The sequence below is a fragment of the Geotrypetes seraphini genome, chromosome 9, assembly GCF_902459505.1.
Source record: "Geotrypetes seraphini chromosome 9, aGeoSer1.1, whole genome shotgun sequence".
NCBI lineage: Eukaryota > Metazoa > Chordata > Amphibia > Gymnophiona > Dermophiidae > Geotrypetes > Geotrypetes seraphini.
The window spans coordinates 163,375,858-163,390,348 of record NC_047092.1 but is presented as its reverse complement, the minus strand read 5'-3'; the positions used below and the strand labels follow the sequence as shown (position 1 = coordinate 163,390,348).

The 14,491-nt window shown below is 43.8% G+C and overlaps 1 protein-coding gene across 1 annotated transcript in view; it reads right to left on the bottom strand.

Annotated features, from left to right (window-relative positions):
• Positions 1–14,491, bottom strand: part of LOC117366801 (schwannomin-interacting protein 1-like) — a 793,287-nt gene that overhangs the window by 541,100 nt on the left and 237,696 nt on the right. The window lies entirely within an intron of this gene.

The following is a 14,491-nucleotide window of genomic DNA, read 5'->3' as shown; positions in this document are numbered from 1 at the left end:
ATACAATACAACTAACACAAAACTTGATTATAAACAACATTTTTAGTTTCACCTCCAGGAGCAAGAACATATAAATTCTTGGGTGAAGAGACCCCCAGAACATATCACCCCAGGTAGTGAGGGATCTGCATACCAAGTTTTGTTCAAATCGGTCAAGCCGTTTTTGCGTGATCGCGGCACATACACACATACCTCCGATTTTATATATATAGAAGATGTATGATATCATTAGTAGACTAACCTATGCACTTGTAATAATGAATCTATTTTTATGCATTTTTTTGCTCTTTTGTGTTCAAGATGTCAAATTCCTTGTATAAGGGAATGGCCTCTAAACAGAATTTAGATCATGTGTTGTCTATACTTTAGACTGGTATGTTCTCACATATCGATATTTTATTATTTATTGAAAGCTTCTACAGTATACCGCTACTAATGACTGGGGAGTCAGTTCAGAGCAGTTTACATGAGCTTCTGTAATGATGTTACAATACAGCGTTAGTGTATATTTATTTCCTCTCACTTTTGTTGAGCTTTCCTCCACTGTACCTTGAGGCTCTTCCTATTTCCCTTTCACCACCCCCACTTCCTGCACATGTACCTGTTCTTTGTAACGTCAATGGGCCTCTCTCTTTCACCTGGGCCTTTCCCTTCTGTGCCTGTTCCAGCTCCGACGGTCTACTCCTTGGTTTTGGTCATTTACCATTTTGTTCATGTTATGAACCAACAGTCTTGTCCTAATTTCATACAGCAATTTACCTTTTTCTAAATTAGCAAACAGCATTACTGGTATGGTGCATACTGTATTACTGGTATGGTACATACAAGACACCATGCAACCGAGTTTGCAACATTTAATTAGTGCACTTCTTGTTATATTTCAGTCCACGTAGAACAGTAGTTCATTTGCTTCAAATGACTTATTTTGCTGCCTACATAATTGGAAATTACATTGTGCATTATAAATGAGCAGTGGTTAACAAAGTGGGCTTTAAAAAGTTAAAACTTTAAACCCATGAATCCAGGCAGGTTTAATAGACCGATGCGACGCTTGAAAGACAGATTCACTGTACTTTTGTAAGCTTTTGCAAGAAAACGTCATGCTCATTTTTCCCACCATCATAGTTTGCAGAAGGAACGATGTCCAAAACATATTGCATATAACGTTATGACACAGAAGCATATGAGCAAAACAGCTTGTGATTAATTAACCACAATATTACAGCAAATTTTATAATCGGGTACATGAACCCTGAGTGTATAGTCGTAAGCTAAATGAGCCCAGTAGCTGAAACGGTTACAGCTCTACTGATTTCTAAATGCTTAGACTTTGCCCGGGATTATTTCAGCCCCATGATACACACCATCATAGGCGTACACTTTGTTGGCAGTTAACTATGCTTAATCTCAGTCTTCTCGGTATGTTTTATACATGCATGTGCGTGACATCATCATGTTGACATCCGCGCATGCTCAGAGGCCGTGTAGATAATAATAACTTTATTCTTTTATACCGCCATAACCTAAAGTTCTAGGCGGTTTACACTAAAAAGAGCTGGACAATCAGCGAAATACAATAATACAGTAAAGAATACAAATATTTGTAAAATAGAATTTCAATAATAAAACTCACTAAGTAATAAACTTATCGAACATAGTGGTCTTAATTAATTTCCAAAAACTGCAATAGGATAACATAGCTTGCTGAATACATTTACCGACACAAAACACACTCCGGGAAAACTGCCACAACCTAAACTAGATACAACAAAAAGGCAGAAATAGTCAAAAGGGTTCAAAAAAGGGGGGGGGGGTTCAAAAAAGGGGGCGCTCAGGATCAGAACTGTGCACACCACGCAAGCCGCGTAAGAACTAGCATGGATAATACCATAATTAAAGGGTGCTCTCAGTGTGAGCGAGCAGCGACGGGAGACAAGCTCCAGCGCTTCACAGATCAGGTAGAGGTAATATGCCCCCACCCGCACACCATCACTGAGCACCCAGAGTGTGCAGTAAATCAAGGTGAAAAAATTCACAAATCAAAAGGAATAAATGGTGTCAGGTCAAAAGCGCGCCGGGACAAAGGCGCGCCCAGACAATTGAGCGCAGCGCGGAGGCTCGCGCTGCTCTAAATTACTGTTTTTAGGGCTCCGATGGGGGGTGTGGGGGGGGAACCCCCCCACTTTACTTAATAGACATCGCGCCACGTTGTGGGGGCGTTGTGGGGTGTTGTAACCCCCCACGTTTTACTGAAAACTTAACTTTTTCCCTGTTTTTAGGGAAAAAGTTCAGTTTACAGTAAAATGTGGAGTGTTACAATCACCCAAACCCCCCATAACGCCGGCACGATGTCTATTAAGTAAACTGGGGGGGTTCCCCAACAAAAACCCCCGTCGGAGCCCCTAAAAACTGTAATTTTGTGCGGTGCGCACCTCCGCGCTGCGCTCAATTGTCGGCGCGCGCCTTTGTCTTTCGCGCCGTTGTCTATGAACCGGAATAAATCAACTAAGGTGAATAACAGGTGAAACCTGAGCGGCCCCTAAATGAACCCTGCCAGCCAACACCCCAGCAAAAAGTCAAAAAATGGTAAACTTAGCTGAAAAGTGAGAAAGAAAGAACATCTCTGAGGCACAAGATTACAAACGCCTCAGGATCCCAGGTTCAACCAGGCTGGTTTCGGGGACGAACCCTTCTTCAGGAACCCATAATCACAGCTGTAGGAGATAGAGTCGGCTGGAGAATTTAATTAAAGACCACTTTGTTCGATAAGTTTATTACTTAGTGAGTTTTATTATTGAAATTCTATTTAAGAAATATTTGTATTCTTTACTGTATTATTGTATTTCGCTGATTGTCCAGCTCTTTTTAGATGCAGCCCAGACAAACTGCCAGATTTTGGAAATCCCTCCATCGCTGGGGGGGGGGGAACAGAAAGGAGGAGAAGCGCTGGCACCAGTACCGGCAGTAACCGACTCGTCTCTTTTGTGGCACACCTAGAAACTCTTAGCGGCACACAGTTTGTGATACACTGTGCTACAGCATTCATTAGGTGCAGTCAGGAGGAAAATACCATAAATTGTATAGATACCACTGATATTCAGTACAGATGCCCGCACAGCTAACTGGGCAAGATAGACCACACAAAAGGCAGCACTGAACATTCAGGTCTAAATTAGTCAGTAGCAGTCAGAATTAGAGAATGACACGGTGACAAAATTTATCACCGTTCCCATCCCCGCGGGAAACCATCTTCATGTCATTCTTTAAGGAGAGAGGGAAGAATCAGAGTATGAATGGCCACAACCACTGACCCGCAAGCTTTGCTTTGAAGAATGCTGGTGTAGAAGGACTGAGGTTGAAACAGACACTACAGAATGACAGTCTCTGGTATCCAGAGCAGATATTGTGATGTCATAATGCCTCATTCCACCAGTGCCTAAGAGCCAATCACATCAGTGATGTCACAATGGCTTCATTATCCTTGGCTCACATAAGAATCAGAGTATGAATGGCCACAACCACTGACCCTCAAGCTTTGCTTTGAAGAATGCTGGTGTAGAAGGACTGAGGTTGAGAATGACAGTCTCTGGTATCCAGAGCAGATATTGTGATGTCATAATGCCTCATTCCACCAGTGCCTAAGAACCAATCACATCAGTGATATCACAATGGCTTCATTATCCTTGGCTCACATAAGCACAGCCACTGACCTGCAAGCTTTGCTTTGAAGAATGCTGGTGTAGAAGGACTAAGGTTGAAACAGACACTAGAAAATGACATGGGATTACTTCCCGCGGTTATCCACGGGGATGGGAACGGTGATGAATTTTGTCACCGTGTCATTCTCTAGTCAGCATTTCTTGTTTTTCTTTGCCACCTGACAACCAGGTATAAATCAGGTGACCGGAATGATAAAAGGGATGGAACTCTTCTCATATGAGGAAAGACTGAAGCAGTTAGGGCTCTTCAACTTGGAAAAAAAGATGGCTGAGGGAAGATATGAGTGAAGATTACAAAATTCTGAGTGGTGTAGAACAGTAAAAGTGGATCGTTGGTTGTTTGTTTTTTGTTTTTTTACTCCATTGAAAATTGCAAAGACTAGGGGACACTCAATGAAGATACAGGGAAATACTTTTAAACCAATAGGAGGGAATATTTTTTCACTCGGAGAATAGTTAAACTCTGGAATGTACTGCCAGAGAATGTGGTAACAACAGGCCCCCTGCTGTCCTCCCTCCTCTTCAATCTGTATATCAGGCCAGTCATAGACATCGCGCACAAATACAACATTAAGATTCATTCCTATGCCGATGACCTTCAACTACTGCTCCCACTAGATGACGATCGACCAACTCAACTCACTAACCTTCTACACTGCCTCTCTGACATGAAAAACAGGATGACTGCCCATAAACTCCAGTTGAATGCCTCAAAGACTGAACTACTCTGGATCAGGAAAAAGAACACTACTTTTACCTGTCCGATCTTATCCTGGGAATCCACCCCCCTAATAGCAAAAGACCAGGTATAAAGTCTCGGAATAATACTGGATGGCCACCTGTCCCTTTTTGCCCATGTTTCACAGGTAGTTTCCACATCTTTTTACTACCTACGCCAACTGCGAAGGATCAAACCCTTCCTCCAAGAAATAGACTTAGCCCAGCTGCTCTATGCCTACGTACTCTCTAGGCTAGACTACTGCAACTCCCTATTCAATGGAATCACTGCAAGAGACCTAAAACGCCTTCAAAAAGTCCAGAATCCAGCAATTTGGCACCTATACAATCTCAGCTTCCGTGGCTCCATTACTCCAGCGCTCCATGCAGCCCACTGGTTACCAGTCAAAAAGCGATGCATCTTCAAAGCCCTGGTTATAACCCACAAGAGATTCCACCAAAAAAAACAACCTGCCTATATAGCATCCAAGCTGCGCCTATACACCCCTAACCGCCCCCTCTGCTCCAAAGCAGAACAAAGACTCAGCATTCCCTCAGGGAGATCCCTCCAGGCGAGAACAGCACGTAAACGCTCCTATAGCCATTCCCTCCCTCAGCTATGGAACCAGCTACCCACACAGATAAGGTCAATAGACTCGCTAATGTCCTTTTGTAGAGCAATAAACACCTTCCTCTTCCAACAATAGGGCCTCAACTGAACAGCTTCCTCAATTTACTCTCCAATTATTCTTTGCTATGACTAGGCTAGACTCTCGAATAGTTCTGTAATTGTCTAAATGTAACCTAATTGTTGTCATGATTATTCTGCTCTTAAATTGAATGTCAAATTGTAACCCGTTTTGAGCTTCTGGAAAAACGAGGTAAAAATTGAAATAAATAAATAGAATTAGCATATATGAGTTTACAAAAGGTTTGGACAGGAGGGCTAGATGGACTGACCCAGAATGGCTATTCTTATGTTCTTATGTCTTATATGTGATGCAAAGACCTTCACTAAAAATGCTTTCTCAAATCACTACAAAGCAAACACCAACTAAACCACCATTCAGATTTCCAGTGAAGCCCTTCCATCTTACGGAGGACCCTCAACACTTTTCAAGCATGGATAAGATTATTTTTTAAAAAGCACAAGGGAATCAAATGTTACTTCTCAAATCCACTGCCCTGTAGGACACACTTCCAGAGGATGATGCTTACCTGATAGATTTCTTGCTTTCTCTCGCTCTTAAGCTCCTACTAAGCAACTGGAAAGACCTTACTAAGGTGTCACATACTCAATGGTGGAATTCAGTCTGTCTTACATATCACACTGAAGCTTACTTAGCTAAAGCCACCAATAGATTCTCTCGTTTTCAAACCAGATGGAACTCACTAAGAATCTTCCTCAGTATTCCTATTTCTTGATCTTTCTGGCTCTGTCATACCTTCTACTTTTCCCTTTTCTTTCTCCTTTTCATTTCTTCTTTATTCATGCTGTTGAGTTGTATTTTCACTTGTTCTAAGTGTATGAGTTATACAACTACTGTTTATTCCAGGTTATAATGAGATCGCTCTGTTCAGATATTGGTTTTGTACATGCACACTATATTACGTACTTTGTATAACTCTTGTTTTTCATTCTTTGGATGTTTACCTTTGAAAAATGTTTCAATAATAAAAAAAAAACCTTGACTTTAAAAAAAAAAAAAGCACAAGGGAGTTCGATTTCTTGTTGAACTGAGCACTTACGGGGTATAATTGGCACTATTACATCTCAGTCCGTAGACTCCTGCCAAGATGATTTGAGTGTCATTTAACCAGAGTGTTTTCTCTTATTGGTTCACATCACTGATGGGTCAAGCAAGAATGTCTGATGAACTTTGCACATTTACATCAGCAGTTTTCCAGCCTAACATAAACAAGGGGACATCAATGCGTGAATTAAATATAACATCAAAGGAGCAACAAGACATCTTATTTGTTGACTCCTCTTGAGATACATATTTATTACTTTCACTGCATTTTTTTTATTTTGATTAAAACACTGTCTAGTATTTCTTTCTTGATCCTTTTTTTTTCAGCTTAGGAAGTTGAATCCTTTCTAGGTCGCACAGGTGATTCAAGGAATTGAAACAGCTGCTTCTGAGATCGCCTCTGTACAACGTAAAATACAGCAGGGAGAAGAAAAGGTCAGGTTGAAGAAAGGTTGCACAGTAAATTTCCTCTTCTGCGTAGAGGAGATGTTCCCTCAAGGTCAGGGTTGAGAGATAATTACAAAGACAAAATGTGCAGATTTGCATCATACCCCTTTGTGCCTTAGCAGGCCGGCGAATAAATTAAAGATTTATGGGTTCAGAATTGCATTTGCCTTGATCTTTTTGAGAACAATGATTTCTTCCTCCCGGGTCACCCCTAATAATCTCCACATTACAGGTTCAAAATAATTTGTGACACAAGTTTTAAATCTTCGAGGGGGAGGAGGTGGGGGTGCTGAAAAGTTCTCAGCCCAACCAAAAAGAGAATGAGGTAGTTCAATTGACGATCTGAAACAATGTCAAAAACATAGAATTTAATTTCTGCAGACTGGCACTTAATGAAATAAGAAAACATTCTTTTCAGCTACAGTGGCAAAATAACGCTCAGAATTTAGGAAGTTGGTCGGTTGGGCTGAGAACATTTCAGCACCCCCTCGTAACATGCTACAGCAGTGCTTTTGACGTGGCTACTAAAATCTTTACCTCAAGATGGGTAGGTGATCACGATCATTTTTTGCTAACACATCTGCAGCTGGTTTTAGCTAAATCAAGCACCGGGTGCAACTTAACCAGCATGCGGGCTCGATCCTGGCACATCCTTTCTCGTCTGCCATTGCCATCCTGTATAAGCAGAATACCAGCTTCCCCCTCCCCCGTTTACTTCTCAAGCGCCACACTTGAAACTCAAATGCCCCAAAAACAGACATCAGACCTTTTAGCACGCAAAAAAAAAAGACCAAAAAAAAAAAAAACATCTCTTCACGGTCCACTTTATTTTCAACATCGCCCAAGGCAACCTCAAGCAATTTAAAATGGGGGGAAGCACTTTACCACTGACTGTACGTAGCTGCGGGTAACACAGATAGTGAAACTTTTACATAAATCACGCAAACGTGTTTCACTTCATTTTAGATTAACCTAAGGGTGAAGACTAACAAAAGGCGGCAGACAAAAGAAATTGTTGTGACATTTCTGACTCAGTCATTCAATTAAATATCGCTGGACGTTCTTTATGGAAGCTGCGATAAGGCCTGCAACAACCCCCCAAAAAAACCCAGAGCTAGTAAACGCTTGCATAATTTAGAAGAGCAGAGGACACAAAATCTATACTAATTTTAGTTTTGCATCATTAAACATGAAGTATTGATTATTGCTCTTTGCAACAAAATTTATGAAGCTGGCTACATTTGCTGTGTCCACATAAAGTGATTCTGATGCTCTGCCCTCGGACCCCCAAGTGCAGTAAATGATGCCTCCCAGTGACAGCTGGGATGCCGCGGTTCCAATTCGCAGCCTTAGGAGATACATTTTGCAGATTAGACCAAGGGTGACCCAGCTGCAAACTCCAACTTCAGGAAATTAAATTGGAGGGGATCCAAACCCTTGTTGGTATACAACACTGTGTGAGCTACGGTCCTTGTTACAATGTAAATGTACTGTAAAATTTATTGCCGTTTTATTTTTCCTTATCATTAAATTATGGACATTAATAGCAAGCCGCTGTAAAATAAGAAACACAAGCTATAATACATGGCCGGCTTCTGTGTTCTTTGAAGCAGAAACTGAAATCATATCTACAATGAGATTTTATAGTTTGCTTATTAAAATATTTAATGCTGGTTTTTGTAATGTTTGTTGGCTTAAAAATACAATAAAAGAAAAAGATCTGATAGCATTAAAAAGAATCCCTCGCAATATTAAATTTGACAGAAAATAGGATGATAAATTGCAGGCCTGTATCATACTGAATATTATACTACTAATATTTTAGCCCGTTACATTAACGGGTGCTAGAATATATGTCTGTCTGTCTTTATTTCTGTGTCTCTCTCTGTCCCGCTGTCTTTCTTTCTGTCTGTCTCTCTCCCTGGCCCCCTTTGTCTATCTGTCTTTCTGTGTCTCTCCCTGTCCCTTTCTTCTTTTCTTTCTGTCTCCCTTCCTCCCGCTGGTGCTAGAATATATGTCTGTCTTTCTTTCTGTTTCTCTCCCTACCCCTGTCTTTTTCTTTCTGTCTCTCTTCCTCCTGCTGTCTTTCTTTCTGTCTCTCTCCCTCCCTGCCCCTTTTTCTGTCTGTCTGTCTTTCTGTCTCTCTCCCTGCCCCTGTCCCTGTGTCTTTCTTCCTATCTCCTTCCCTACTTCCCTGTGCAGCAGCCGCAACATTCCCTCTCCCTCCATTTCCCTGTGCAACTATTAATCTGGTGTCCTATTTTAAAGCTGGATATAATTGCTCCAGCTGAAATCCATGAACATCTTTCATCTTCTTTTCATAATTGTGGATGGTCTCCAGTAGTTTAATTGACTGTCTTGGTACTATTTCTGTTCTGTCTCAGTCCTCCGGTTTTCATTTTGTCAGGGGTTTCTCGGGCTGACCGCCACCCGCTGCTGGTGGCTCCGTGCTCCGTGCTCGGCCGCCGCGGTCTGCAGCCGCCGCCAGCTGCCGCAGCCTGCAGTTGCCATCAGCCGTCAGCCACCACGGCCTGCAGCCGCCGACAGCCACCGCGGTCTGCAGCTGCCGACAGCTGCCGCGGCCGACATCCGCCAGGGGGGGAAGAGAGAAAGAGAGAGATTCGAGCACATGCGCACTCCTACCTGTGGTGCCCTACAGCTCACAGAAAACGGGAGCACGCAGGTGGGAGTGCGCATGCGCAGCTTAGGGTTTTATTATATTAGATTCACAAACTGTGCCATCTAGCAGGAAATTTAGGGTACCAAAATCCAAAAGAGCTCTATGCTAGGTGTGAGGAAAAGTTGATGAGCCCAGATCTTCAGAGAGACATCAGGGTGAAAGTGTCCGATTATCTCAATGCAATAGAACAGGGGTAAGCAATTCCGGTCTTCGAGAGCCGGAGCCAGGTCAAGTTTTCAGGATCTCCACCATGAATATGAGTGAGATGGATTTGCATGCACTGCCTCCTTGAGATGCAAATCCATCTCATGCATATTTATTGTGGCTATCCTGAAAACCTGGCCTAGCTCCGGTTCTTGAGGACCGGAATTGTCTACCCCTGCAATAGCGCTGGAATCCTATGGGATAGATAAGTGCAGTTTCACACGCCTTTATTGCGATTGGCATTTTAGTATTTAAATGACATGTTTTAGACGTAATTAATTTAAAAGAAACGTACAAAAAATAAAAATGTAGAAATAGGGAGGTTGTGGAGGGGAGGAAGAAATGATTAAAGTGCTGGGATCGGTGAAGTGGGTTCTGGAATAGCTGTGCGCTATAGGAGGCCCCATGATCCCTTTTCCATGTAAAGTTTTTCTGATGTTCCTCTCCTTAGTTAACTTTAGAACTGAGAATTGTCCAGAACGCTGCAGTCCATCACATCTTTGGCCTCAAGAAAATCGGATCATGTAAGCTCATATTACAAAACACTACACTGGCTGCCTGTGGAAGCCAGGGTCATCTTTGAGTTTACGTTAGAGAGCTGCGCGGGGACAGAAATCCCACCCTCCCTCCGACGTCAGCGCTGACATCGGGAAGGCTTCCTGTCGACTGTGTGCTGCGGCAGGGCAGGTAGGGAAAGGCAGTGGTGTACCAAGGGTGGGGTGGGGAGGACGGTCCGCCCCGGGTGCAGCCTTAGGGGGGGTGCGCACAGCCGGCCAGGTCCCCTTACCTTTGTGGCGCTGACATCGTCCCCGTTCAGCTCTCTAGTTTACTTGCCTTTGCTTTAAAACAATAACAGGTTCATCCCCAATCTACCTGTCTCACCATTTCGAATGTCCAGGCACAACCTGTACACGTAGCGCTTACTTGTTCGCCTTTCCATCCTTGAAGGGCTGTACCTACAAGAGATTCCTTGATCGAACACTATCATTCCAAGCAGGCAAATGGAACTAATGTTTAACCAACTTTATTTCAAACACACTTTCTTATCAAACTTTCAGGAATTTCTCTGACTCCACCTCAGCCTTGATGCATTCCTAAATCACTCCAAGATAAACTCGATTAAACTTAACATGCTAATGTAATTTTGAAAGTTTTTTGTACTATCGCTGTCTGTATACAGTCTCTTCCTCTGTAAACCACTCTCAACTATTTGTGGCACTGCGATATATAAAAATAAAGTAATTATTATTATTTTATTGTAAAAAAAATAAAACAAAACCAAATTTTCTAGGGGATATTGAACAGTAGTTGTGAACATGGAATCCCTGCAACCACTTTGGGTGTAATTCAGAAATTTAAGAGATTCTTGTACGAACAATTAGAGTGTTTATCATCTATTCTGAAAATGAGAAGTGCATAATCACTACCCTGATGTTTCTTTCCTTTTACCGATACGTAAGTTGTGGGGTAGATGCAGAATAGTTTGCTCTTTATGAATCTCCTATTTAAATTTTATAGAACAATGTGATGATAACAGGTGGCCAAAGACAGAAAGATGCTCGGCTGCTTCTGGATAGGTCTGTAGCGAGGCATCATCTATTTTATTTATCCTGTTGTCCCCAAAGAGCTCAGAATGGGTTACAAGTTGTTGTTGTAACCACACCAATGGAATAATATCGAATGATCCAGAAAGAAAGAGATAGAGAAAATATACGGAAAATTTACACAAACAAGGCAATGAGGATAACGTTGGGGGAAATTGAACTGGAAACTGAAGCCGAAGAAGAAGAACCACCATATATTTTAAAAGAAAAAGTCATAGCAGCGATTAAAGCTTTATTGAAAAACAAGTCACCTGGTATTGATTATTCCAACTGAATTAATAAAAGGCTCAAAAGGTGCTATCATGGCCCTCACTCGACTGTGTCAACAGATTTGGAGGGAAAAAAACATGGCCAAATGAGTGGAGACGATCACTGTTCATACCTATACTGAAGAAAGGCCACGCTAAGGACAGTAACAACTGGGTGACATCAGAAAAAGCGCCGAAGCTGATGCGGGCAGCAAGTTCGTCACTGCTCGCACCGAAGTTAAAAAGGTACAAGGAAGGGACGCAGGCACGTGCGTGTGGCAGGGGGAGGAGTGGGTAGAAGGGCAAAGAGGAGGAGGGGTGCTGGTGAGCAAGACCACACCCAGGGCGGATCGCGTCTCCCTTACTACGCGACTGTGTACCGTATTTCCCCGTTTATAGGCCGCGGCCTCTACATGGGTTTTACAAACTCGTGTATGGGGCGCGGCCTAGTTACATGGGGCGGCCTATATAAAAAATTTTAATCATCCCTCCCACTCCCAGTACTTTTCTTGTAAGCCCCCTTGCTGGCATGTGGCTCGGGTCTCCAGCGGTGCAGGGCAGCCACGATCTCTTCGGCATCTGGTCTGTCCCCGCACCTCTTGCTGAGTAGCTGAGGTCAGTTCTTGCAAGCCCCGTGAAAGCTGACGTCAGCCATTCAGCGGGCGGTGCGGAGGCAGGCTGGATGCTGAAGAGATCGCAACTGCCCTGCACTGCTGGAGACCCGAGCCACACAACGAAAAAGGTACCGGGGGTGGGGGGAGGAATGGAAAAGGCAGGGGAGGTACCGGAAGATAAGCCGCGGCTAATACCATGGGGCAGCTTATCTTCCGGTACCATGGGTGCGACCTATGAAGAGAGGCGGCCTATATGTGGGGAAATACGGTACACAGGGTTTTAGCTGGTATAAATCCTCTTGTCTAGAGTTTGGCACAGAAATCAGCTCTAAGCATTATACTACAAGTGACGCACAATGTGGAGTCACACACACTACACTAAGAGGAAAAAAAAGAAAAACAATCCAAAAAATTCCAGACTCAACTGGAATTGGTAGGTTGCTTAAGTAGAGAAAGTATGCCCTGCACCTTGGAATAACTAAGACGAGACACAAGGCATTCCAAGCAGTACAAAATGCAGCGGCCAGATTGATAACGGGAACATCAAAATATGTTCACATCACACCTTACCTTTAACAATTACACCGGCTGTAAGTTGCTTTTAGAGTCCAGTACAAAGCAGTGATGATTTGTCATCAATTCCTGTTCGGTACGATCCCTGAACTCTTCAAGCGTAAGATGGCTAATTACCAACCGAAAAGATCATTGCGTTCTGAAAATTCAGCACTGTTAAAGGCAAATGTCTACCCAAAACATGTAGAAACCAGCGCAATGACCTTCTGCTGTGCAGGGGTAAAATTGTGGAACTCACGTGTGGGGTGGATACAGAAATGTGGTAATAGAGGTACATTTAGGAAACTACTCAAAACACAATTGTTTGTGAAAAGCCTTTTTCTAGGCATTGATTTTTCCCGATTGCTGATTTTTTGACGATCTGATTATTTATGTTTATTTCGGTTTTTTTATTTTGTTAACATTTTGTAAAAACCGTTTAGGCTTTAGACCAGTGGTTCCCAACCCTGTCCTGGAGGACCACCAGACCAATCGGGTTTACAGGCTAGCCCTAATGAATATGCATGAGAGAGATTTGCATATAATGGAAATGACAGGCTTGCAAATCTGCTCCATGCATATTCATTAGGGCTAGCCTGAAAACCCGATTGGCCTGGTGGTCCTCCAGGACCGGGTTGGGAACCACTGCTTTAGAAGATAAAGACATTTTTAAAATAAATAGATAAAACAAAAAAAGTGGAGAAAAAAAGCCTCAAAACCTTACGACAGCACATTACTGCAAGGTAAATAAAGCTGTCTCTTCACATCATCGGTATATAAAAACCCCTCCACTATTCTTTCGCATACTTTTTCTTGAACTTGAAAACACAAATCCTCCTTGTGCATGCATGGAAAACTTCATCTCCAGCTCCGGTCACGTCCCACTTTGTGGCTTAATCCGCTATTTACCACATATCGCCAAATAAATGTTGTTCATATATATCCCAACAGGGTACCTTGTTTCGCTGAATACATTGGCTGCATTGGGGGAAATCCCCCCCCCCCAAAAAAAAAAAAAAATCGAATGGGCACGGACCTACTCACAATAGTGTCTCAGAACAGCAGGACTCCAAATATTGGCTTAGTTAAAACAGTCGAGTTTGGAATTTTTTTGCACAACTTGGAGAGACATTTATGGAATGGCACTGCCTGCATATTTTTTCTGCACCATTTACTGAATCTACCATATTTTCTCGCATATAACGTGCGCGTTATATGTGGTTTTTACAAACCGCGCATACCCTTGCGCGTTATACGCGTGAGCGCGTTGTACAAAATTTTTTTTACATAGTTTCCCCCCCCGACGCCTGATTCATCACCTGGAAGGAGCGCTCGCACTCCCACCCCGAAGGACCGCTCGCACCCCCACCCGAAGGACCGCTCGCACCCCCACAGCCTCCCCCCCTCCCCCATGGAGAAGCTGTCTACCTTGTTTCCGGATGCCAGCCCAGCTGCTTCCTCTGCCGGCGGTCCTGCCCCTTCTCAGAGCCCTGTGCTGCGCTGCTTCCTCTTCAGGCGGTCCCGCCCTTTCTCTGATGTCAGAGAAAGGGCGGGACTGCCGGAAGAAAAAGCAGCACAGCAGGGCTCAGAGAAGGGGTGGGACCGCCGGCAGAGGAAACAGCTGGGCTCGCTGGCATCCGGAAACAAGGTAGACAGCTTCTCCATGGGGGAGGGGGGTGAGGCTGTGGGGGTGCGAGCGGTTCTTCGGGTGGGGGTGCGAGCGGTCCTTCGGGATGGGAGTGCGAGCGGTCCTTCGGGGTGGGAGTGCGGGTGCGTGCGAGCGGTCCTTCGGGGTGGGGGTGCGAGCGGTCCTGCGGGGGGGTGAATTGGACATCGGGGGGGGCATCAGGCTTTCAGGGTAGGGACAAGACTTCAAGGAGGAAAGGAGAGTCGGGGTGGGCGAAAACAGAGTCAGGGTCTCCAGAGGAGAGTCGGGGCGGGCGAAAGGAGAG